The sequence below is a fragment of the Furipterus horrens genome, unplaced genomic scaffold (assembly GCF_987537825.1).
Source record: "Furipterus horrens unplaced genomic scaffold, mFurHor1.1.pri manual_scaffold_2, whole genome shotgun sequence".
NCBI lineage: Eukaryota > Metazoa > Chordata > Mammalia > Chiroptera > Furipteridae > Furipterus > Furipterus horrens.
Window position 1 is genome coordinate 1,592,282 of NW_028327172.1, and position 25,323 is coordinate 1,617,604.

Below are 25,323 nucleotides of genomic sequence, written 5' to 3' on the forward strand. Positions count from 1 at the left end.
GGTGCTGCCGCTGGGTTTCCCCAGCAACGCCGGGTTCTGGCTCACGTTCGTGGCTGCATCTGGGCAGGCGGGGCGGGGGCACGAGACCCGCGCATGGGATCAGGCCGAGAGGGAGGGCCGTGTGCAAGTGCCTGCTGGGGCTGTGTGACCCTCGCACTTTGACCCTGCCAGAGGCCCTGGCCCCCTTGGTCAGCACCCCCTGAGCAGCCTGGTGCCCCCCCTTTTCATAGGCAGATGGGCCAGTGGGACCTGTCCCTGTCTGGCAGGACGGGAGCAGAGACTGGGACAGGTCCACCCACCTGGCTGGAGCCCACCCCAGCCTCCTCACCCAGCCCGAGGACACCTCAGGCTCAGCCTTGCCTGCCTGTCTTCCGGAGGCACTTGTCCCTCCGCCATCCCCTGCCCCTCTGTCCGGGCCTTTCCTACAGCTCTGCCCACGGCAGGCAGGGCAGACAGGAGCCTCGTGTCCTCTGGAGGGGCAGGGGCGGGAGGGGTACGCTACGGGGTCCCCTGGTACAGTGTCCCTCTCCAGGTGGAGTAGCAGCCACCCGGGGCTCTGAGAACCGGACAGAGCCCTCGGTGGGCCACGGTCAGTGTGGTGGGCTGCAGGGGGGCCAGCACTGGCCTTGGGGTACCAATCACATGTCCAGCTTTCTTCAGATGGGAGCAGTGAGGGCAAGCACCCCAGAGCCCCCGGCCCCTGGGAACAAGGTTTGGGAGCAGAGCCGCCAGGCCCGGGAGAGGGTGGGGCCATGAGGGTTCTGGGCCATCCGCACACGCGGCGCTTAGGGGCACCGGTTTGTGCCAGTTCCGTCACCCTGTGCTGCCCGCAGAGGAGGACTCGCCTGCCCGGGCCCCAGGGCAGTGAGCAGGACCACGCCGCCACGGCACCTCGGCCGCGTCCACGTCCACGCAGGGGCCGATGAGAGGAGCTGGGCCCAGGCGGAGGCCGGCTCAGCCCGCCCAGCGCCTCCCCCGCGCTGACCGATGCCCCCCTTGGGGACAGACCCTGGGAAAGGGCCTCACCAGGCCCGGGGGGCACAGTGGCATGTCCGGGGCCCATGTTATGGCTCTTATCGCTGCCGCCATCGGGACCATAAACAACCCCCGCGCACAATCCTGCTGACTGCGGGAAGCTGGGCAGGAAACCCAGCAGCCACCGGCTGCCCCCGCCCCCCGGCCAGGGCCCCTGGGCCGCCCTGACCCCACCCCGCTGGCCTGGGGCCGGAAGGGAGCTGGGCCGGGCGGTGGGAGCCGGGGCTCTAGCCCCCAACGGCTTCCTCACCAGCACAGGCCCTGCGCCCTGACAGGTCCGTCCCAGCCCAGCTACCCCGGCCACAGACTAGGGGCTCAGAGAGGGGCGGCCGGGCGCCTTGGGGTGCACGGTCGCTGGGCCCCACTCTTGGGAGCAGATCGTTCTGAGGGTCAGGGCTTACCAGGGAGGACCCGCTCAGCCTGCTCAGCGTGCCTCAGTTTCCCTGCAGGAGCCCCTCCCCCTTATGTCCGCGCCAGGGGTCACGTGGGAGAGACGGGCCCCCTGTGCCTCCTTCTCTCCGGGGCCGTTGTCACCACCCCTGCGGGACAGTGGGGGGCCTCTGCTCCAGCTCAGGATGGCCTCGTTCCTGGGGCACCTGCCCCCTGTCCCCAGCCAGGTGCGCCCCACTCCGGTGGGGGTGGGGGGACTGGAGAGCAGAAGCGGCACCCCTGCAGCCGGTGCCCCCGCGGGCTCCGCCGTGCACACTGGAACGGCCCCCCGCCCCCCGGCCGCCCTGCGCTTGTGCAGGGAGAGGCTGTGACCCATTCTTTGCTTCTGTGTAGAAACCACCAGCTGCCTCGTGCCCCTCCCATTGCCTCCTTTATTCTGGAAAGGACCCCTATTGCCCCAATAAACCCGTTCACAGGTGGGGGACCGGGGGCTCAGAAAGGCTGCGTGCGCGCCTGAGGCCACACAGCTCGTTAGGTGAGAGCCGGTCCCCTCAGAGGCCGGAGACGATGGAGAGCAGAGACTGGGGTGTGTTTCATAAACAGGGGCGCCTGTTCGAAAAGAGCTGGGGGCCCCGGCCAGGGAGCGGGAGGGTCTGCAGGCTCCGGGGGTCCGGGGGCCAGCGGGTCTGAGCAGCTGGCGGGCGTCTAGCCGGGGCCGGGACAGGAGTCCAGGCTCAGCTCCTGGGCCCAGCCTGCCCGGGGCTCCCCGGGGACCTGACCCGCCAGGGAGGCCCTCCCGCCTGGGACCCCCACCCCCCGAGCTGCCCCGTCACCCAGGACTCCATCCCTCCATCCGTCCAGCCCGCCCCCAGCTCAGCCCGCAGGGCAGCCCCAAGCCCCCTGCTCCTTTCAGGCCTCATCACCTGCTGAGATTACTTTTCTAGACCCCTCTGTGGTCTGCGGCCTCGCCCTACCCCGATCCCCCACACTGTATCCTGCCCCCTAAACACCTGCGTGCTAGCGCTGTCTCGGAGTTCCTGTGCCCATGTTTACATGTGCGGTGTTGTGCGAAAGGAACAGAATGTTTCTCCCTTATACCATCCCCCTCGGGGTACCAAAGGTGTGTGAGCCTGGCAGGAGCAGTTGAGAAGTGCTTCCTGTCTTTCTGTGTTCTAGAATATTCTGTCCAGGCTCAGGACGTTTTTACCTGGTGCGTTGGGTGAAACGCGGAGGGACAGGCGTCCGGCACTGGTGTTTTCTGCGGGGGAAGGGCTGTGATTTGGGTGAGCGGCTTGCACGCCTGCGGGATGGTTCCACGCTCACTCCCCTTTGTCGGGTTTGATACGTCGTGCATTCTGGGGATTTGTACACTTCACCTTCCTGCTCAAATTTAATGTCTGCATTATCAGCACCTGGGCCCCTTCCTGATGGCCCAGATCGTTTCTTTGGGCCATTCCTTGTTTTTCTGTCGGTCAAACTTGCCAGCTATTGGACAATTTTATTATTATTTTCTTTTTTTTACACTCTGACCCGAGGATACGTTTATTGATTTCAGAGAGGGGTGGGGGGCAGAGGAGCGTCCGTGTGCCTCCCACACACGCCCCGACCGGGGACTGAACCCGCAGCCCTTGGTGCATGCAGGCCCCGCACTCTACCAGCCAAGCCACCCGCCGGGCGGTGTCAGGGCCGCGTTCAATGCCCATGGGCCGTTGTTGGCTTTATGGCAGCTACCTTTTGTCGCGTTCCTTCTCCCTGTCCCTCCCTTCTCGTTACTTGGCCTCGATGATGTCCTTTCTCTAACTTCGGAGGTTGGGTAACTATGGCTTCTCAGCCTTTCTAGGTTTCTCAGGTCGACAGGCAAGGCCGTACGTTTCCCTCCAAATGCCGCTCAGACGCACCGCCGTCGGCCTGGATAACGGAGCCTTTGCTTTTCACGTCTGTTCGCGTGGGTGTTTCCTCCACTCCGAGCCCTTGTTCTCCGGGGAGCTGTTTAGCCGGACGATCTGTGTCCGTGTGGTGGTGCCGACGGCTCTCAGGGTCACGGTGGTGCGGCCAGAGGAACGGGCTGGGGTGCCCCCCGTCCTTGGAAACGGTGTGCAGCGTGCTGGTGGCACAGCCTGCGCTCCGTGCTGGGACGCTGCGCACACTCCGGCGTGGCTGGCCGGTCAGCAGGAACGTGTGGGCTGCTTGGTGAAGTGGTGCCCTCGCCGGAAGGCTCTCCCATCCTCGGCCTATCAGAGCGCCAGCTCGCGGGGAGAGTCTGTCTCGTCTTCCCTAGGCTTCTGTCGGGTTTCGCGGGATGCGTGTTTAGGTCTTCTGATGAGGTACGCATCCCCGCTGCTGAGTGCGAGGTTCACGATGGTACAGCCCCCTCTTTATCGCGAGCATTTCCCCCTGTGGTCTATGATCGCTGCTATACAAATAATTGGGTCTGTACTTTTTTAAAGGTTTATTGGGGTGTAGGTTACGCCATTAAATTTATTTCATTTATGCCATAATATTTTCCCAATGTAATCGTACAACAAATATTAGTAAATGTGTAGTTTGCCACCGTTATCAAAACTAAGTTTTACAGCACCGCCCCCCCACGTGTTTCAGCCCCCCCCCCCCAGACCCCCCCAGCTCCCTCTGCCATCCCTGCCGGCGCCCACCACCTGCCGGGGTCCATCTCGGATCCGCCTTCTGTCCCAGTACGTCCGCTTCCATTTCCTGAACGCTGGGAATGTGCCTTTTCGGGGTGTCTCCTATAAACGGCACCGCACACATTGGGGGACTGGTGCCCGGCTTCTCTCCCACGGGCGGTCGGCGGCCTCCGCGCCCCACGCCCCACGCACACGCCCTCCCTGCGGAAGGCTGGACGGCGCCCTGCTGTGTGGGAGGCGCCCTGTGTGTGCCCTGTGGCTGCTGATGGACGTTTGGATTGTTTCCAACGTGGGGCTGTGGTGGGCCCTGCCACTGGGAGCCTTTGTCTGCGAGGGTCTGTGTGGGCACACGCTCTCACGTCCGCGGGGTCAGGTGCCTGCGCACGCGGTGACGGCCGGGAGGCTGTGTTTGTCTCTAACCTGCTAAAAACGGACTCCACCGTCTTCCAGGGGTCGGCACCGGCTCCATTTCCCGCCAGTCACGTCCGGGCGGTGGGGGCTCCGGCAAAGGCAGGGTGCGCGGGCCTTTCTTATGTTCCCCGTCCTCGTGAGTGTGCGAGGGCGGCTCACGGCGGGTCCGATTTGCATTTCCCTAATCACTAATGGCGCTGAGCGACTTTTCATGTGCTTATTAGCCATTCATAGCCTCCTTTAGCGAAATGTTGATTCAACTCTCTTGCTGATTTTCTAATTAAGCAGTTTGTTCTGTTATTCAGTTGTAGGAGTTGTTGATAGGTCTGGATACAAGTCCTTTATCAGATCCATGACTTGCAAATATTTCCTCCCATTCGGGGGCTGTCTTTTCATTTACTTAATCGTGTCTTTTAAGACACAAAAGTTTTAAATTTTAATGAAGTCCAATTTCTCTTCTCTTGTATGGCTCCTGCCTTTAATGTTGTACGAAGACCCCTGCCTAATCCAAGGTCATGAACATTTTCTTCTAGAAGTTTCATGGCTTTGACTCTTATATTTACTATGATTTACTTTGAGTCAGTTTTGGGGTGTGTATGAGGTAAAGTCTAAGTTCTTTTTTTTTCCCCTCTGGCTTATGCATATCAACAGCCTCCACGCTGTTTGTTGAAAAGACTATTTCCTCCCATCCGATCGTTATGGCCCCTTTGTCAAAAATCAGCTGAGTATAAATATAAGGGGCTATCGCTGGGTCCTCGGTGGCGGTCCGCATGCCTGTCCCTGAGTGCGCGTTCCACCGTCCTGCCTCTGGCAGCTGCGCAGCACGATTGAGAGCAGGTGGCGCAGGCCCTCCAGTTCCGTTCCTTCCCAGGCTGGCTGGCCCATTCTACAGCTTCTGAATTTTTGTATGAATTTCAGAGTCATCTTGTCAATTTCTACAAAAAAAAAAACCCAAAAAACAAAACAAGCCTGCAGGGGTGTTGAAAAGGATTGTGTTTGAGCATTAGCCCCATTGGGAAAACATGGGCGTCTTACAATATTGAGTCTTCTCATTCATGAACATGGTATGTCCTTCTCTTCATTTGCTCCACTTCAGTTTCTCCCACGGGCGGCTTCTAGTTTTTGGTGCATAAATTTTGCACATCTTTTATTAAACGTACTCCTAAATATTTTATTATTTTTGATGCTATTGTGAATGTAATTTTTTATTTTGGTTTTGAGTGGTTTCTTACTAGTATATAGAAGTCCAGTTACTTTTTTATATCAAGCTTCCAAACTGTGGCTTTGCTGTTATTAATTCTGGTAAATTTTATTATTTATTATATCTATAATATAGATTCCTTAAGATTTTTTTACATATAAGATATCAGGGGTGAATAAAGACAGTTTTAATTTTTCCTTCTAATCTGGATGCCTTAAATTTCTTTCTTTCTCTCCTTTTTTTTGGCCTAATTACACTGGCTTGAACTTCCAGTAAAATGTTGACTACAAGTAGCCAGGGAAAATCTTATAGAGAAAAGTGTTCAGTCATTCATCATTGAGTGTAGGCTTTCCATAAATTCTCTATTGAGTAGAAAATATTTCTGGTCACCTCTCACAAGCCCCCAACAGGAGAGCTGGCCCACAACCCAGGCATGTGACCTGACCGGGAATCGAACCGGCGCCTTTTCAGTTCCCAGGCCGGAGCTCAATCCATTGAGAGCCACACCAGCCAGGGCTGGTGTCAGGTTTTTAAAAATTCTTTTTAATCCTAGATACACATTTTAGGTGACTTTTGTAAACACTATATGGTTGGGTTTTTAATTATTTAATACATTTGCACTCAATGTAATTTCTAACAAATTTGAATTGATTTCTAGCTGTGTATTTTGTACTTTCCATCTGTACTAAACTTTTTAAAAATCCTCATCCAAGGATATGGTTATTGATTTTAGAAAGAGAAGAAAAGAGAGAGAACCATTGATTGGCTGCCTTCCTTATGTGCCCCAACAGGGGATCAAAGTCCAACCTTTCGGTCCACAGGACAGTGCTCCAACCAACTGAGCCACCTGGCCAGAGCTGCTCTAAGCTTTTTCATATTTATTTTGCTCCTCTTTCTTGCCTCTTTTGGGATAATGATTACATCTCATCCCACTCTGTCTTCTATTGCCATCTTGGAGAGGTTAATCTAGAACATTCTAAATCAGCGGTTCTCAACCTGTGGGTCACGACCCCTTTGGGGGTCGAACGACCCTTTCACAGGGGCCGCCTAAGACCATCGGAAAACACATATATAATTACATATTGTCTTTGTGATTAATCACGATGCTTTAATTATGTTCAATTTGTAACAATGAAAATACACCCTGCATATCATATTTACATTCTGATTCATAACAGGAGCACAGTTACAGTTATGAAGCAGCAATGAAAATAACGTTATGGTTGGGGGTCCCCACAACGTGAGGAGCTGCATTACAGGGTCGCGGCAGCAGGAAGGCTGAGAACCGCTGTTCTAAATGGACATCTAACAGAGTCCACTGCTATCTGAACCCACATCTGTGATAAAACAAGGACCTTAAAACACGTTGGCCTCGCTCGTGCGCCTGCTGATGGACATGCTTTGTTGTTCTGTATCTCAGTTCAATCGCATTTCTTTCTTAACCCCACAGTTCACAATCAGTGTTGTTTGCACCATCGATATGCGTTGGCCTCTGCTCTCTCCTAACTTATTTCCACCTCAGAGCCTCCATCTGGGCTCACTGCCTTCTGCCTGAAATAGTCTTCAGAATTTTCTTCAGAGAAAATCAAAATCTCTCAGATTTTATTTGTTTTAAAATGGCTTGTCTTACTGTTGTTCTTCAGAAGTACTTCCACTGGGTATAAAATTCTAGGCCTTCGGTTACCGACTGATTTCCTCCCAGCACGTTGAGGCCTCACCCAGCTGCTGCGCGGCTCCTTTGTCGCTGCTGAGGTCAAGGGCGAAGGCGGATCGGGGCGCCCTGGGAGGAAACGCAGCTTCAAGTGTCCTGCGTTTTCACTCTGGGGCGTTAACAGAGGGTTTCTCTTTTTCCTTCTGCTTGGGATTCAGGGGGTTCCCTTTGTCCGTGGTAGGCATCAGTTTTAGATTTCTCCCAGCCATTATCTCTTCAAATTTTACTTCTGGGCGTTGTCTGCTTCTGGAGTTTTCATCAGACACGTGGCAGACCATTTCGATCCCCGCCGTGTCTCTGAACTGCCCTGTTTTTGGAAAATCGCCTTCTTTCTCTGTGCTGCATCCTGGATAATGCCCGTCTTCCAGCTTTCCGGCTGCTTCTTCAGTGCCGTCTAATTTGCTGTTAAATCTGTTCAAAGACTTTTACATTTCAATTGTTTTCTGTTTGTGGAAATTCTATTTTGTTCTTATTCGTACTTAGTAGATCTTTTTAGCATCTTTCTTTTCACTTGTATATTTAAACTTTAAAAAATGTTTTGATGAGCATGGATATGGCTATTTTATATTTAATTCCTGCTAATTCTGGTATCCCCAGTCTCGGGGGGTCAGCCCCTCTGAGTTTTGTGCTTTTTCTGCTGTCATTCACCAAGTTTCATTCCCTTTGAGGGTGTTCTTCCATCGCAGCATTGCCCGGTGGGCATTTTGGAGGCTTGGTGTGGAGCTGAGGTCCTCAGGGGAGACCTGTGTCTCCCTGTGCCTTCGCGGTGCATGTGAGGCCACTGCCAGCTGGGCTGGACACTCAAGGATCAAGGTTCTCCGGGCCGCCCGGGGGGTGTGTCTCTGGGCTCCAAGCCCCGTGTGGACCAGCAGGTGCATGCGACTCCTCCTAGTGCGAGACAGTTTTCTTTACAGACTCTTCGGAGGGTGGGCCGGGTCTCATTGTCCCTCGTACTGAAACCAGAGCACTGTGATGCTCCCAGCTCACGCAGAGTCTGCTGGGAGAGTCACCACCTGGGGCAGGGCTGGGCTCGGCTCCCTGGCCACCCATCACCTGGCAGACAATGACGCCCAAAGCGCACGTTTACTCGGTCCGTCAAATGCTTTCAGGACCCCCTTTCCTCGCTGGGTTCGTTCCACTTCCGCTGTGTGCCCGGCCTCTGACCTCCTTCATGTCCTGGCTAGCTCGTCACTGCAGGGGACAGAATGACGGTTCTGAAGGTGGGGTCTGGGGAGGCAGCCGGGGCGTCATGGTTGCTGTGCCCCAGACCCCTGTCCTGGCCCCCAACCCTTCTGTGCTTCATCTCCCCGGCACACTTGGGGCTGCCAGGTGGCGGAAACATCCTGTTCACGCTGGTCTCTTGGGCCTCAGTCCTAAGCAGGTCTCGTGCTGGGCCTCCAGGGGTCTGGGTTGGGCCACCAGCCCTCGGCAGGCTGGACCGACAAGGACACCCTTGTACGGGTCCTCTTCCCCTCAGAGAGGAGGGACCCCCCACCAACTTGTGCTGAAACCAGCTGGTCCGATTCAGCAAGGGCCGTCTAGACCAGGGGCCAGCAAATGGCAGCCCGTGGACCACACTGGGCCCAACCAGTTTTCACAATTTAAGAAAGCAAAAACCAGAAGAATGCTACAGAGATTGCATGTGATCCTCAACACCCATGATATTTACCACCTGGCCCTTGCGGAAAAGCTTGCTGACCCCTGACCTAGGCTGAGGATGTCCAACAGAAATATAATGGTAGCCACAGATGTAATTTAACATTTTCTAATAGCTTCATTTTTTAAAAAGTTAAATTGGATGTGTAGTAATATATTTTATTAAACCCGATAGAGTGAAAGTATGATCATTTCAATATATAATCAATATTTTAAAATTTGTTGGGATGGTCGGCATTTTCTTCAAAAGCCAGTGTACCTTACGACACAGATGCTAAGTTTTCGTAAGAACTACCTGGTCTGCCTTTAGTTATTATACACTTTAGTTTACAAAGGAAATTCTCATACCTCACTCGTCCCAAGAATATAGTTTTCAGCAACTGAATTGGGCATCTATTTCAATTTGAATTCGTTAGAATTAAGTCAAATTAAAACTCAGGTCCTCGGTCTCACGAGCCACCACTCAAGGGCTCTGTAGACACGTGGAGCTGGGGACGCGGCTGCCGGGCAGGGCAGCGCTGGCCGAACATGTCCTCGCAGGCAGGGGCGCGCGCGCGTGCCGTCCCCGGCGTCGGACCCAGGCTGGGCCCAGGGAGGTGCCAGGAGGGTGAGCGAGCGCCTGACGCGGGGCCGGCAGGGGAGCCCGCGGGGGAGCAGCATCTCGTGCGCCGCTGCCCCCAACGGGGACGGGTCCGTACAGACCCCTCGGGCGCTCCTGTTCCCCAGAACCTCCCCCGAATTCCCCTCCTCCAGCGCCCAGAGCGCCCCTGAGGCCTGCACCTGGAATTCTGGTTCCTATACCCGCATCTGTCTCCACCCCGCCCCCCGCCTTGGCTTTCCCCTCGGGGGCTCTCAGGGGAGCGTGGGAGCAGCAGCGGGGCTGCATCTGCACCGTCCGGGGCCCAGGCCACCTCGCCACCGTGGAGCCCCTCACCCGCAGCTCAGGCTGGTTGCACCAGAAAGGCCGGCGACCTCCGTGGGGGTCCTCACACGGGCACCCCAGCCCTCTGCCCAGCCCCCCATTTTCCTCGGCGCCCCCCAGCACTTCTCTTCTCGCTGGTGAGCCTCTGTGAGTGACAGGCCGTAAACAGGCGGAGGCGCGGGCTCTGGCTGATCAAAGGGCCCCCTTCAGAAGCCGTCATTAGTTGCTATTCTGGGAACTGGTTATTTTAAGGTTCGTGTATTTTTTCCTTCCCGAGGAGCCGACTTGGAGGATGGCGAGGTCCCGAGGTGCTGGCTCTTCAGTCAAACCACACAAGCCCTGTTTTGTCTGGGGTTTCAAAGATAAACCTATAATGAAAGCGTCACTTGACGCGGAGCGCCACCACCCCATTCCTGGGCAGAGGCGGGCGGGCCTGCCGGGGGGTCCCCGCACCCCGCGCGCACCCAGGGGACCGGACGGCCGCCCTGCTGGCGAGGGTCTGAGGTTGAGCCCCTCGCGTCCGGGTGGCTCGGGGCCCCGGGAAGCTGCGCGGGGCGCTGTCACGGCCACGCGGCCCCCAAAGGCGCGTCCTGGAGCCTGGCTCCGGAGGCCCCGCTCCGGGAAGACGCCCACCGCCACCGGCGGCCCCGGGGACGCACACGGACGTCAAGCGTAAGAAGGTGGCAGTGCCCCGCGCCGGCACCGACATGGGGGACGGCCCCTCGGGCGCGGTGCGGCGGGGATGTGCCTGGCTGCGCCCCCAGAGCTCCTGGAAAGGGGCCCCACGGCGTCTCTATTAACACGCACAGTAGCGCCCGCGGGGCACCTTCCCATCTCCTCTGCTGCCCCGCGGCCCCTTCCTCGGCCCCCAGAACGCGTCTCCTGAGCCCACGCAGCCCAGTGGGTGCGCGTCTGCTACCTCTGTGACTTTCTAAATCAACTCTCTTATAATTTGAAAAAAACCCGACGCGCTCCCTTTGATCTAGCGCCAGGTTAGGGCCTCACACGGGAGGACGCTCGCCCCACTCCCACTCGAGTTCGCGGCGGCGGCGAGAAGCCAGGAGCCACAGGCGTCGAGAAAGGAGGCGCCGCCCAGGTGGGGCTGTCACGCGGCCCGGACGCACGATCACGGCGCGGACGACCCGGCGGCGGTCAGCGGCCCGGGGGACACCTCTGTCGCGTTGCTAAGTAGCAAACCCGAGGCGCCAAGAGCGGGACCCCGCGCGGACGCTGCCATGCCACCAAGCCTCCCGCTCCGTCCTCGGCCCTGGCCAGTCGGGGTCCCCTTGGGGCTCCCCCTTCCTCTGAGGCCCCCGCCATCCAGGCCTTGGCCATTGGCCGGAGCCTGCTGCCCCTCAGGCCCCCTCTGGCCGAGGCGAGGACACTGGCGTTCGGAGAAAGGCCCATTGCGGGGCGCGAAGACTATCCCAGCTCTTAGCTCCTCCAGCCCGGACACCAGAGGCACATGCCTTCGGCTCATCCCATTGGTGGGGACGCGTCACGTGGCCCCGCCCAGAGGCGTCTGGGAAATGTAGTCTCAGGAGGACCGCCATTTTCCAGCAACACAATGGGAGGAGTGGGAAGCTTTGGAGTGTCAGTGTGACAGAATGTCTGTCTGTCCACCCATGTGGCTGGCCATCGAGGGGGCTGAGCGTGGCCCCGCAGGAGCCCTAGGACAGCCCAGCACCCAAGGGGCCCCTGTGCGGGGCTTGGTTCTGTGGGCCAGGAATGAGCACGGGCTGGCACAAAGGGGACAGATGGAGGCAATGGGAGGCGGCCGTGGTCAGCCGTGGGGTCGGCGCCGCCGTCGGAGCCCTCCTCTCTCCTCCCTTGTCCCCACGACCCAGGGGACAGGGCTGGAGTTGGGGTCTCCATCTGAGAGACTGAGCCACGTTTGTAGGAAGCCCCTCACCAAGGTCAGAGAAGTGGGTGACCTGTCACAGCGAGGGTATCGTGGTGGCCCAACGGCAGGCACGTCCCAATCGCGTCTGTGCGCCTAAGTCCTGCGAGGGGCTGTGAAATCACATTCCCGTCCGCGCCGGGGACTTGGTTCCCCCGGCCCTGAAATGGGGGCGCTGGTCAGGTGGTCGCTGAGGGAGCAGCAGGCGTTCTGGACCCTTCCGTCCATCAAGGGGACACCCTCAGGCCCCCGGGGCCCCCCGCGGTTTCCCCGCCCAGAGGCCACAGGGGTGGGAGGCTGGTGGGAGCTGCCTCGGGCTGGTGTGCAGGCAGTGGGGGGCTTCCGGGGGCGTGCGCCCCCAGCCAGCAGCCGCGGAGCCCCTGGGGGCGGAGGCGCCCAGCGCGTGGCCTCCCAGGAAGAAACGCTGGGCGCTGAAGCTCTGCCCGGACCCCCTGTGTGACCCCCACAGGCCTGCATCAGGCCTCGGTTCCCCGGGTGCACCCCGGCCGCCCGCTTTGCGCGCCCTCGGCAGCACCCAAGGATGAACTCTCCCTCCGCACCTCTCCCCTCTGCTGGGGGCTTCCCTCCCGGCCCGCCTGGGGGCCGGTCCCCCCAGCGAGTCCTCTCCTGAATGACTATTTATAGGGCAGAAAGGAAGCCTATACTTTCTAACATGGAGCTCAAGGCCTTGTCGGCTTCTGCGGGTTGCCTGCCCAGCGCGGCCGGCCCGGCGGGCACAAGCGGCGGGCGGCCGGGGGCTCAGGGGACGTGTGGCCTCGGGGGCGGGGGCGGGGGCTGGGCGGCGGCCCACCCTCGCCTTTGTGGCAAACCCTGCTCGGCCGCCTTGGCCAACCTCAGAAAAACATGTATTTTGATCAAAATGCGCCCTTTTTTAAACTTGTCACCCTGCGGGTCAGGGCACAGCGGGCCCCCAGCCAGCGCTGCTGCATATTAAGCAGTGGCTTGGTCACCACCAAAAATAGATGTCCCGGCCCACAGGCAGGGCCGAGGGAGGGGACCGGCTGGAAGGGGCCTTCTGCCCGGGCCCTGCTGTGCAGCTGCGGCCACTGCAGGCCCTGAAGGAGGCAGCAGGGACTTGGGGGCCGCCTCGCCCACCCCAGGGTGTGCAGAGCCGGGCTGGGGACACCCAGGGGTAGGCACTGGGGGGCAGCTAGGGTGGCGCCGGGCGATGGGATCGGGGTGCAGCCCTCTCCTGCCCGGTGCTGGGTGGCAGGTGGAGGCCAGCAGGTCCGTGGCCGCAAAGCCACGCCGGGTGAGCCGGGTGGCCCGCTCCCGCCGGGCCCGGGATCCACAGGCCTGGGCCTTCGCTCCCGCGACACCGTGTCCACAAAATGGCCGCCGCCGGGAGCTGATGCCAACCCACGGGCCGCGCGGCGCTGCTGTTTACTCTGCCGAGCAGCCGGCCTGTCGTTGCCCAGGCTCTGAGGGCTCCAGAGGCAGATGGAAATTTTTGTGGATTAGACCCGGGGCCGAGGCGCGCTGGGCTGTTTGGGTTGGCAGCACGCTCCCTCTCCACCCCGTTCCTCATCCGCTGCTCCCCGCCCTCGTCACCACCGGGGCCTCCATTCATGCCTCGGCTCCGGTCCCCTCCTCCACCACAGCACTTGGCCTCGTCCCCGCCCGCCCGCCCGCGGCTGGAGGAGGCCTTGTGAACCCCTCCCCAAGTCGGGAAGAGGCTGCAGGAGGGGGGAGGGCTGACTGGGAAGGCCAGCCCCACTCCCTGGGGGCCCCTCTGACCCCCAGATCCTCGTCTGTGAGATGGGGGCCAGGGGGCCAGGCAAGCAGCGTACAGGCCTGGCACCCAGGAAATGCCTCGTCCAGAGGCTCCATCGTGGGTCCTGCTCTCAGGGAGGCAGAAAGGCCCCCGGGGAGACTGCGGGGCAAGGCCTTCCTCCTCGCTCCTGCTCGGGAGAAGCCCCCTGCGTCCAGGCAGGACATGGCGCTTTGGAAAGGCGCCTGGAGGGCATGTTGGCCACGGGAAACGTCTCCGGGAGCAAGGGCGCCAGGCCTGTGGGCGTTCGAAGAGCAGTGCCCCGGGCAAAGGGCACGGCGAGAGCAAAGGCCCTGGGGTAGGGCCGCCTGGCTTGTTCGAGCAGCCGTGGGAGCTGCGGGTGAGGAGGAGCCCCGCTTGGGAGCGGACAGACCCCCTGGTGCTGGACAACACTGGAGGGCCTTGGCGTCACTTGGCGGCCGCGAGCCGACGCCTGCTCACGGCTGCGTGCATCGGGCACACTGAGAAGAGACTAAAGGGGCAAGTGCGACCACAGGGTCCTGGTGGCCAGCGCACCCTCCCCCGCGCCCCGCCCAGTGCCGCCCCGTCCTGGGACGCAGGTTGGTCGGCTGCACAGCCCCTCTCTGTTCCCTGCCAGCCAGGAGCCACCGGTCGGGTCTCACACATAAAGAGCCATCTGTGTGGGCAGTGAGGTGGCCGGCCCGCCAGCCACCCGCACAGGGACGCTGTCTCCAGCGGGACCCACCTACCCGCTCTCAGCCGGACCACCAGCACCCACCCCTGCGGGGGCGCCTCTGGGTGGTGTGAGGCCCTGGTCCGAGGTGCCGAGGTCCAAGAGACTGGTGTCACCTGGCCACTGCTGGCCCCGCAGAACAGGAGTCACGCTGGTGGCAGCCCCCACCGCTGCAAACAGGACCTGCCTCCCAGGCGCCCGCGAGGGGGTCTGCGGGGCCTGCCCGGCAGACACGGGAGGTCTTGGTTCTAAGGCTCTGTGACACTGCCTTTTGATAAGCAGGGCCACATACCACGACCAGGGTGGAAATTACACTCACAGGGTCCCGTGCGGGTGTCCCCTCCGCCCTGTGCCTTCCCAGACTCATGGGTGTCCTACAAACGGAGGGCCTTCTGGCCTGGACGGAGGGAGCAGGAGTCACGGGATCCGGAAGTGAGGAAGCCAAGGGAGGGCTCCTTCTGCAGCAGGACACGCACTCATCTGTGACCGCGAGCACCCGCCCTGGGGCGTCTCACCCTTGGGACGCCCCCACAAAACCGCCGAGCTCCACGCGCTTTTCCACACACTGCAATCCCAGGGGGCTGTTCGGCACCCACGTGGGGGCTCTAGGCTCCCAAGTGGGCTGGAGAGTCTGTCCTGACCGTGTCCATCTTTCTGTCTCAAAAGGGGTCTTGGAGAAGGCTCCCCAGTCTTACCTGCAGGAGGAGCCAACAAGGTGGGGACCAGGGCCAGAGCTCACCTGCCCGACCACCCAGACCGCCACCACCGAAGGCTTCCTCGGGGTACCTGCCACTCCGCAGGGCCCCCTCACCAGCCAGGGTCACCCTAAAAATAGCCTTGGAGGGTTTGCCACCACAGCAGAGGCTTTCATGCAAATTCATTAGAAACAGCAAAATGATGCCGAGTTCCCTCAAAAAAAAAAAAAAGTCCCCACTCCATTTCCTCATTAACATAATTGCAAACAGAACGAATCTTTCCTGATTTCATGTAAACAACAGCTTGAAATAGTTTATAATCCTTGCAGGTATCAAATTAAGTTCTTACTTATGGTCTGGAAATTAATTACCCTTACAGCGAGACAAATGTGAAAACTGTGTATTTTTGACAAGAAAATTAAGCAGCTATTGGGGAAAATGTAACTTAATCGTCACAGAGAAAATTGTTTATAAATTGGTCGCGTTGTTTGAACCCGCGCCTCCACGGCCCGGGGCCCAGCTGATCTGTGCGAGAGCATTGGCCTAATTCGGGGCTGGTTCGGGCTGATTATTGGGGTAGTCAGGGGAAGGGGCCAGGGGGCCGAGAACAGGGCCGGGAGGGGAAGGGGGCGTCCCCATGAAGGAAACAATGAGGGAGGAGGGACACGAGACCTGGACACTTCCCTCGCCGTGAAGCCTCAGTGGGGACCTGGACAGAGTTGGGACGGAGGGCCTGGTGGGGGCTCCCGGCAGAGGGCACTGCCTGAGCCAAGCCCTGGGCAGGGACGAGTCTGGAGCGGAAGGAGGCCGGTGTGTCTGGCGGAGCGGGCGAGGAGCCGTGGGGGCAGGCAGGGCCCGTGCCTCCAGGGCGGCGGTCCGTGGTGGCGCAGAGGTCCCCCCAGTTGTGCGTGTGGATGTGGCCGGAGTGTGTTCAGAGGGACTAGTGCATCTGCAGATATCCGTTTGGAGTTCTCAGCACCGTCCAGTCCTGGCAAACCTCCTCCGGCTCCTCCTCTCTTCGTGTTGACTCTTACTTCCCAGGAGTGGACTCTGGGTTCATGTCAGAAACATTTACAAGAAGTTCCCAGGAGTCAGAGTTGTGCAGTGTGGGAATGAGTTCCCCATCACAGGAGGTGATCAAGCAAAAGCCAGCCGCCCACTTGGCAGGTTGCATGGAAAGTTCCAGTGGCCGCACAGAGGGGTGTGGCCATGGAAGGATATGACTTCCACACCTGCCATTTGGTGCTCCAATGGCCCTGCCCCCTGCCCCCTGCCTCCAGCAGAACCTGGACGCTCCCAACAGCAGCCCCTCTGCTTTGCCCCCTCTGATGTCACATACGGCCCCGGAAGGTGGACAGGAGCCGCCGCAGTCGGGTGCACTGTTGAGACGCAGCCCCGGACCCGCAGTCTGAGTGGCCGCACCCGCCGGGCTCTGGTCTGCAGAGCAAGGCAGGCGGGGACGGGGCACGAGCTTCCACAGAGACAGTGGACGCGTCCGCGGCCTCTCTGTGCCTCGGTTTGCTCAGCCCCGAGGTGTGAGCGGGAGAGCATCCAGGGCTGCTGGAGGGTTGGGGTGCCCCATGTTGCCCCCCCCCAGGGCTGGCACAGAGCATCCACTGGGGACGGCTGGCGAGCACGATTTCCCACGCTGGGGGCCGCTTGGCCATGGCGGCCGCAGAGAGTGCGCGGGTGCAGCGAGGGGGCGCGGAAGGCTCAGCCGTGGGTGCCCACCAGGCTCTGAGTGTGGGCCCGGGCCCAAGGAGGGGAGGCCAGGATCACAGACCCCACTGTGGCTGCTCACTCTGCAGAACTTTTCAGAAAGAACAGGGGAGGCAGGGGGTCAGGGAGGCGTCCAGGGTGGGAGCTGGCAATGGGGAGGCGTGGGTCGCGCCGGAGCTGGTGAGAGGTGGAAGCAGCCGCCCTTGGTGAAGGGTGGAGACAGGCCATGTGGCTGGTTGAGGCAGAGTTAGCAGGAGGCCAGGAGGCAGTTTGGGGCCCGCCAGCACTCTGGGCGGCGCCCCAAGTCTCACAGTGGAAATGCCTCAGGCAGCATGCTCTGCTCCCCGACCCTGGGCTCCCCCACAGCCCCGGCCCCTGCGTGCCGTCTGCCCAGCTGCCCCTCTCCCTCACAGCCTGTGGTCCCAGCCAGTGCAGGCGGCAGTCCCAGAGTGCCGTGCGAGGCGGCCTAGCCGGCGCTGGAAGTCGGGGGCCAAGGTGCCTGCGAAAGGCCGGCTCTCTTCTCCTCCGGCGGCCTCCTCTCTGGGAGCAGCGGACAGAGCCCCGGGCCTCGCCCTCTTCCTGGGAGGACGCGGATCCTGTGGGCCAGGCCCCACCCTGTGACCCCACTGAGCCGCAATCACCTCCCCAAAGGCCCACCTCCAAGTGCACTCACATGGGGGTTGGGGTTCAACAGCAGTTTGGGGTACCCAGTTAAGCCTGTGACATCCACGCACCACCGGAGGCAGGCGGGCAGCATAGGGCGCGGTGTGAGCTGGGCCGCAGGGCACCTGCCAGCGCGGCACCCGGGGGCCTGAAGCCTGAGAAGGGACGTTGCCAGCAGGGGCTCGGGCACACGCGGGGGCCAGTGCGCCTTGCGGGAGGCTCACCACACACCCTGGGTCCGTCGGGGACAAACAGGGTCTGAGAGCCGCCAGGGAGGCCGGACCAGGGACGGTGTGGGGGCAGAGGGCCGGCCCGGGCCCGGGGGGCACGGGCAGGGGTGGTGGCCTGGCCTGTAACCTGAAGGCAGGCGCCGGAGGGGAGCCCCCTGTGTGTTTGGGGGGCTCCCTGCGGAGCTCTGGGTGCCTATAACGGGAGGGTCTCGAGCCAGATGGGGCCGCGGTGTCCCTGACCCCACATACTGCACCCACGTCCCCGGAGCTCCTGAGCGGCCTGTGCTACGCACGCACTCCTCCCGGTCTTGCGTTTTAAGGAGTTTTTTCATTTTACGTCGATGACCTAATCGTCCCTGGCACTTCGTCGTGCCCCGGCAGCGGTCCCCTGCCGCAGCCTTCCCCTAAACAGCCAGGTCGGCACCCCGCCTCCTCTCCCCCATGGGAAGTGTTCTAGGTGGCACGGGGGACAAGGCCCATCCCTGACCTTGGCAGCTGCGTGACTGTGGGCCTGTGCCTCAGTCTCCTCAAACATGTGGCGGGAAGAACAGGAGCAGCGTGCGCTTGGCCGCGCCGGGCGTGGGGCACAGGGCACCAGGCGCGGGGCGCGGGCCTGGCCTTTCACGGGCTGAGAGCCCTGCGGGTGTCTGTGACGGGGGCTCGGTGTCCAGCCTCGGGCAGGGCAGCCTCGGGCGGGGAGTTCCCACCCACAGCAGCAGGCACGGGGGCCCTGGGCTCAGCGCGTCAGGCGGAGCCAGGCTCCGTCTGAGAAGGGGCTGCTGCGGACCCCCAGTCTGCTCACCGCTGCCGCCGACGATGGTGAGGGACGGGCTCTCGAGTGGAAAGACTCCGAGTCTTCGACAGCAGCACTAGGGCGGGCAAAGAACCCACAAGGCAGCTCAGAAAGGAAAAACCACGAAGCCTGCCAAGGTTCCTCCCTCCTCCCGTGCTCTGAGCCCGTAGGTCTCATCCGGCCCTCGGCCTGTTTTGTCATAAAGTTTTATTAGGACCCAGCCACAGCCCCTCGCGGGCCATCTGTCTCTGGGGGCCTCCACCCTGCAAAGGCAGGGTCCAGCAGTCGCCACGAGACCGCGTGGCCCTCGGAGCCTAAAATACTTACCCCCGGCCCTTTACAGAGACATTTTCAGACCCTTGCTCTAAGAATTTAAGTGGAGAGATGCAAGACTGGCAAAAAATAAAAATTAAAAAATCAGTGGGAACAGACAACGTTCCTTGCTGGTGACGCCGGGGCGAAATAGGTCTGTGTGCCGGCCCGCCCTTCCAGAACAGGCTCTGATGAGCTGTAGCAAGGGGATTAGAAGCTATTGCTCTTCCTGTGACCCCGTGACCCTCCTTCCAGGAATCTGTCTCTGAAAATGACTCGGAGTAGCCGCAGCGAGTTCTGCACAAACAAGTTAATCACAGCCTTATTTATAACAGCGAGGAATTGGAAACAGACTGTTCAGCCCGCGTTCGCAGGGCGCTTGGTTCTGGTCGTCCACGCTGGGCAGTTCTGCAGCTTTCAGTGACTCGGGACAATGCCCACTGTACAAGGGGACAAGGGGCAACAGGGCACAGTGTGACCCAGCTTGGGGCACGCGTGTGCGTGTGCGTGTGTGTGTGCGGAACATCACCTTGCAGAGAAGGCCCCGCAGCGTGACCGCGGTTCGGCTCTGCAGAGTGGACTTGGAGATGCGTCTTTGCAGATTTTTCTGTGTTTTCCAGACTTTTCTGTCATGAGTGGTTCTTGGTCTCATAACTGGGAAAATAAATAACAAATGGGGGGGGGAGACTTGGAGGGGCTCCCCCAGAAGGACGCTGGGCCATCTGGCCCCGTCCCCTCGAGGACCACTCACGGCACTGTGTAAGCCGCCCTTGGTCGTGCTGGGCCGCTGTGCAGAGCAAAGCCTTGCCGCCTCACCTGGGGGGGGGGGGGCGGGTGACCCGCGCCTGACTGTGGGCCCCGGGACCCGCCTGTCCCCTGCCCCGGCTCTGCTGAGTGGTCACGCACCGAGCGACCTGTTGGCTCTTCCCACTGAGTTCTGAGTGGTACCCGCTTTCAGCACGCAGTCAGGGTTACTGCGTTTTCTGGGGGTGCTACAGCCCCATGGCTGAGGCAGGGCTGGGCCCTCAGAGAACAAGGCATGCCCCAGGCTCGCCCTGCCCTGACTTGCCCCCCGTAACTCTCAGCCTCCTCCCCACCTACCCGGCACCCCCAACCATTGCCCTGTGGGCACCGTCAGGTTGTGGCCGTGGGTGCATCCAGGCTCGGGGGCACCCTTTGAAGGGTCTCCACAGGTCAGGTCAGGGTCTGCCTGCAGGCAGGACCTCCCCTCACTTCCCATCTCTCTTCTGTGCCCCAGCGGCTGACACCCCCCTGCCCCGAAACAGGGTCAGGGCCTGGCCCAGAGGCTCCCCAAGGCCTTTGGTCCCTCTAGTCTGGCACCAGCCTGCCGTTTAGAGACGGACAGGAGGCCCGGCGGCAGAGGGACCAGATCATGCCCTGGTGGCTGGGGTGGGGGCAGCACTGCTGAGCCTCGGGGGAGGCCCTCCCCGCAGCGCCCTGGGGGTGGGGGGGTGGGCACGCGGAGTCTCGGCTCCTTCCGAAGGCGCCAACATTCCCTTGTCACCAAACGAAGTAAATGGAACAATTAAGGGGGCAGCTTTTAAATTGCTGCTTTAACCCATTTGGAAGTCTGCTAATTATTCTCTGGAGGGAAGAAATGCAGGTTCATTATTGTAATGAGCTTTGGGCAAAATATTTCATCGAGTCTGACAAGCCACAGTGAGTCCTCGAGAGAGCGGCCCAGCTCTCCAAGGCCCCCCACCCGACGCAGAGCTGACTGGCGGGGCTCTCGGCCTCTGCTGTTTGTGTGCGTTTTTCTGACTCACGCGTGCAAAGCCCCGCTTTGGTGCCCAGGACCAGATAAGGAGGCCCCCGGCCAGGGCGGCGTGTCATGAGGTAACTGCACAAACAGGCCTGCTTTTGTTTCACTAATAAATCTCTGGTTGGAACACCCCCGGCAGGCTCTCCGCTCTCCTCCGCCTCGCTGCCCGGCCGGGCCTCCTGCTGGGGTGCGCTGGGACCCGCCGGGGACGTGCGGTGGGCAGAGGGCACCGTGCGGGCGGGCGATGGCATGGTGGGTAGAGTGGTCCGGCCCAGCCGGTCCTGCCAGAGAGGCTCTGCCTTCCGGGGCACCCCCACCCTGCCCCACAGCCCTCCCACCCCTCCGCGCTCACTTCCTCCCCACGCCGGCCTTGGTGACCTCTCTCTGCCCCATCCCTCCATCCTGCTCTCTCCCGGCCCCGGGTGGGGGGCACCCAGCCCGGATGGGAGCTTACTAGGATGGTAGCCTCTCTGCACCTCTGACAGCCTCCCCTCACTGCCTCCCGGCCCTGTCTCTGGGCGGCCCCTGGCTGTTTGCAGCCGGGGGTGGGGGTGGGGGGCTGGGGGGAACAGTGGTCCTGGAGTTGGGGGCATGGAAGGTACCTCGGCCTGGCCCCTCGAGGGCCCTGCTCTGTGGAAACGGGCGGGCACGGCTGCTGAGCCGTCTCCGCCAGGATCAGGGGCCACAAAAGGCCTCCTGCCCACCCCAGCAGCCCCGGGAGCCAGCACCCAGGGGCGTGCACAGCTTGGCGGGGCTCACAAGGAGGGGGCTGCTGGTGTAGCACCCTGGGCCTGTCTCCCGCTGCCTCTCGTCACCCCTCCTTGACCCTCTGCCCCAGTCTCTCTGACTGTCCCCCTGGCCACCACCCACTGCTCCCCTCTGCACAGAAGTCTTCCCCTCCCCACCTCCGGTCCGCGTCCCAGGCCGCACACCCCCCGGGGCCCCCCGCGTGTCCATGTGGAAGCCCCTGCTGGCTCCTGCCACCCGCCCCTGCAGCCCCTAGGCTTTCCTCGAGCAGTGCCGTGCGGGGCCACTGCAGAGAGCCGGGTGCGGGCGTGCGGCCCCCCACTTCCCGGCCGTGGGACCCAGGCACCCCACGCGGCCTCTCTGGGCCCGCGGCCAGGAGCACCCGGAGCTGTCTGCTGAGCACCTGGCCTGGCGCCCGGCGCGTGGCGAGGTGGAAGTTCCTCCTTCCCGCCCCTCTCCTGGGCACCGCTGCGGGCGCCGCTGTGGGTTCGCCTCCCCCACCCGCTGCCAAGCGCCAGCCCGAGATCTGACGCCACCTGCCCGGGCCGGCAGGAGCCATGTGGGCTGCCGCTCACCGTGTGGCCCCCCGGCTGCCCCAGCGCCCGGCGACCCCTGCCATCCCGGACCGCGGCCGGCGCTGGAGGTGCCACAGGACGGGACAGCTCTCCTGCCGTGGAGGAGCGGCCCCCGTCAGAAACACACCGCGTAATTACAGACCTCGGTAATGACTGTGCAGGAACAGAGCAGGGCCCTGTGACAGAGGGGGCCGGGGGTCCGGGGAGACCTCCGTGGGAGGGGCGTCTGAAAATAGCGCTCGGAGCTGCTATTAATAGGCCTCGGGCAGAGCTCTCGGGAGGAGAGAACAAAGAGGGGGCCCTCGTTTCTGCACAGATGCTGCCATTCACTCCTTTCAATGGAAGCATTGAGATAGAGTGATAGATAATTTAGTTCTATTTGAACTTGTAGAAAATTCAAACAGTACAGAAAGGTCAGAAAAGTGAAAACCTGCAGAACGCCCCTTCTCCTCCTGAAGGGTATCCCTGCTGTCCCAGAAATACCCATCATTCTGGACACGGCTGTGCACATGGCATTGAAAGAGTGGGTGGGCAGACAGGCAGGTGAGGGGACAGGCAGATGGGTCTGTGTGTGCGTGGCGAGCAAGGGCGTGGGCGGAGGGGTGGGTGGCTGGGTCGGTGGATGGGTGGGTGGTGAGTGGATTGCTCAATCAATGGATGATGAGTAAGTAGGTCAGTGGCTGATGGATGGGTGGATGGATGGGTGGGTGGGTGGTGAGTGGACAGACAAAGAGACACAGCATCTGAAACTATTGTGAATATGGTACTTCATCTTTTGATTTATCCACTTTTCTTAAAGTGAAAAAGAATTGTTGGATTCAGATAACAGGCTTTTTCCACCTAAGGAGGAGTTTATTTCTAGACCTCACCCGGGTTAAGGGGGACGTGGGAAGTGGGTGTCGCTGTGGCTTTGTGGTCTGCTCCCCGTTCGAGTGGCGCGCACAGCTCTGCCAGCTGCCGCCCCCCTTCCTGCCTCACACGCGTCAGCCTGCGGCTCCTGCCACCGCGACCTAGGCCCGGCGCTTGAACGCCCGCATGCTGCCCCGAGGCCCTGCTTCCCATCGGCGGCTCATCTCTGACTATCCTGGCGTGGATCCCCTACTCCCTGGACCTCGTGTGTTCCTTATTATTTCTCTCCCTCCCCTTCTCGGGTGCTGGTTCAATAAGAAACCTGGAGAGGCAATGGTTCTGAGTCCTTACACATCAGCCAGTGTGGCCTCCTGATAGTTGGACTGGGTATAGAATCTCAAGTTGAAAGTGGTTTTCCTTCAGAACTTTGAAGACGCCATCCCTGGTCTTCCGGCATCCACGCATGCTGTGGCGAAGTCTCAGGCCTGCCTCCTCATCATGGGGGCCTTTATAGGTGGCCTTCCTTTCTTTTTATCCCCCACAAATGATTTTACCATGTGCATTCCAGCCTTGGGGTCTGAATTTCCCAGTGATGTCCCTTTTGTGGGGGACTTTGTTTGTCAGTTATGCAGGGCACGTGGTGGGCCCTGTGGAGACGGGAAACCCTGAGCTCTGGACAGTTCTCTTGATTATTTCTGATCATGTCCTTCATGCTGTTACCTCTTCTGGGTCTTTCTAGAGTTCCTTTTAATCGGGTTGAAGGCATTTTTCATGAAATGTCACTGCCTCTCCACTTTCCCCTCTTTCAGCCGATAGGATTCTCCCCCGGCTCACCTCCTCAGAGCCGCAGAAAGCGTGTGAGCAGCCCTGTCGTCAGCACGGGCACGCTTTCTTGTCTCTGAGCCCCGCGTGGCCTGCTGCGCTCCCACGCCCGCCCGCCCCCGGAGCTCTTCACACGTCCCAGACATGTCTCTCTGTCTTCCAGCGTGTGCCTTCCCCACTTCCGTTCCTGCCTGGTCAGCCTGGCCTCTCCCTCCCGTCCTGAGTGCATTCAGATGCCTGCCTGGGATCAGTGCCGGGACGGGCCTCCCGGCACTGAGGCTGTGCGGACAGGGACTTGTGGGGGGCCAGTTGTTGCACTAGGGGACCCCCTACCTCTGAGCACTGAGGCCACTGCTTCTGAAAGCTTAGCTGGAGACACCGGGCTGGTGTCAGGAGGCCACCGGGTAGGGCGCTCTGGTGTGGCAGATGACAGGGCGAGGACCTCGGGCCCAGCCCTGTGTCCCCTCTGCCCTCAAGGTGCGGCACGCAGCTTCTCTGCATGGCACTCGGGCAGCCTGTAGCCTGGCCCGGGCACTGTGACAGCCCCCAGGGGCCGAGGTGGGTGTGGTCTCCAGCACAGCTCCGTGCCCACGCCACCACTTTGGTGGCTGTGTCCTTGCATGGGGCACCCCTCACCATCCCAGCCTGCCACCCACGGCGCAGAGACCGCAGCGTGGCACGGACGCCTCCCCCGTGAAGCCCCTGGACTGGAATCAGCGCCCTGCCCCTCTGGCTGCCGCGGCTCAGTGTCCAGAGCACAGTGCACGTTTCATCTGGTTTCAGCCCCGACAGGCCCGTCCCTGCAGACCCGGCGCTGCCTAAACACCGGGCGGAAAGGGCAGGGTGGTGGGGGGTCCCGGCCTTTCCCCTCGTGGGGCGGGGGAAGCCGGCCAGGCATTCCCGCTGTCCCTTGGGCTCCCCGTCAGGGTGACCTCCTGCCGAAGGTGTCGGTGGCCCTCACAGCGGCCTCCTTCCCTCCGCTCCCCCCACTTGCCCTCGAGCCCCACCCCAGGGTTCGGTCCTGGGGAGACCCGCCCGGAGACCTCCCAGGAATTAAGGGTTAATGTGACAGGGCAAGGAGTCACTTCGAACAGCACCTGACCTGTCCCCCGAGGGTGGACGCGGCCACCTCCACGCCATCGTAACCTGCGGGGCCACCCAGATGTCAGCGCTGCCCCCAGCGAGCCCCAGACTGCCTCTCCAGCACGTGTCCCCTCCCCCAGCCACACTGGCCCTCGGGGCTACAGGCAGTGGGAGCAGGACGAAGGCCCTTGGGGTCCGACAGACCGGGGGCACCAGCTGCGTGACCCCAGACTGTGTTCTCAGCTGCTCCCTGGGCCTGCAGGGCCGCTTTGCCAGAGGGCACCCCTGTCCCCTCCCACTCCATGGGTCATGGTGTGAGGCCAGCACCCGCCTCAGGCTGGCGTGTCAGCTCTGGGACCCAGCGGGCTGGGTGACGAGACTTCCTGCTACAGGCGTGACAGCTGTCACACGGCTGCCTCCGCGTTTCAGTGCTGGCAGCTGGAGTGGGACTCATGAGGGTGCCCGCGGAGCCAAGCCCAGCGAGGGGGCTGGGGGCTGGGCACCAGATCCCTGGCGGCGCCGCGCCCTGTGGCCGGGCAGCAGGCAGACACTGCGTCCCTGGGGACGGAGCCTGTCGTTAACGTCGCTGGGGAGGGCGGGGCCCCAAACGTTCAGCGAGCCCTTGCCGAGGCCCACCCCTAAGCAGCGGTCAGTTAGAGCGCATAACAAGCAACCCCCAAAGCTCAGTGCCTTGCGCG

The 25,323-nt window shown here is 61.2% G+C and overlaps 1 protein-coding gene across 1 annotated transcript in view; it reads left to right on the forward strand.

The window, feature by feature from the left end:
• The window catches only part of KCNQ1 (potassium voltage-gated channel subfamily Q member 1), a 255,928-nt gene that overhangs the window by 203,874 nt on the left and 26,731 nt on the right, over nucleotides 1-25,323 (forward strand). The gene's annotated exons all lie outside the window — the stretch shown is intronic.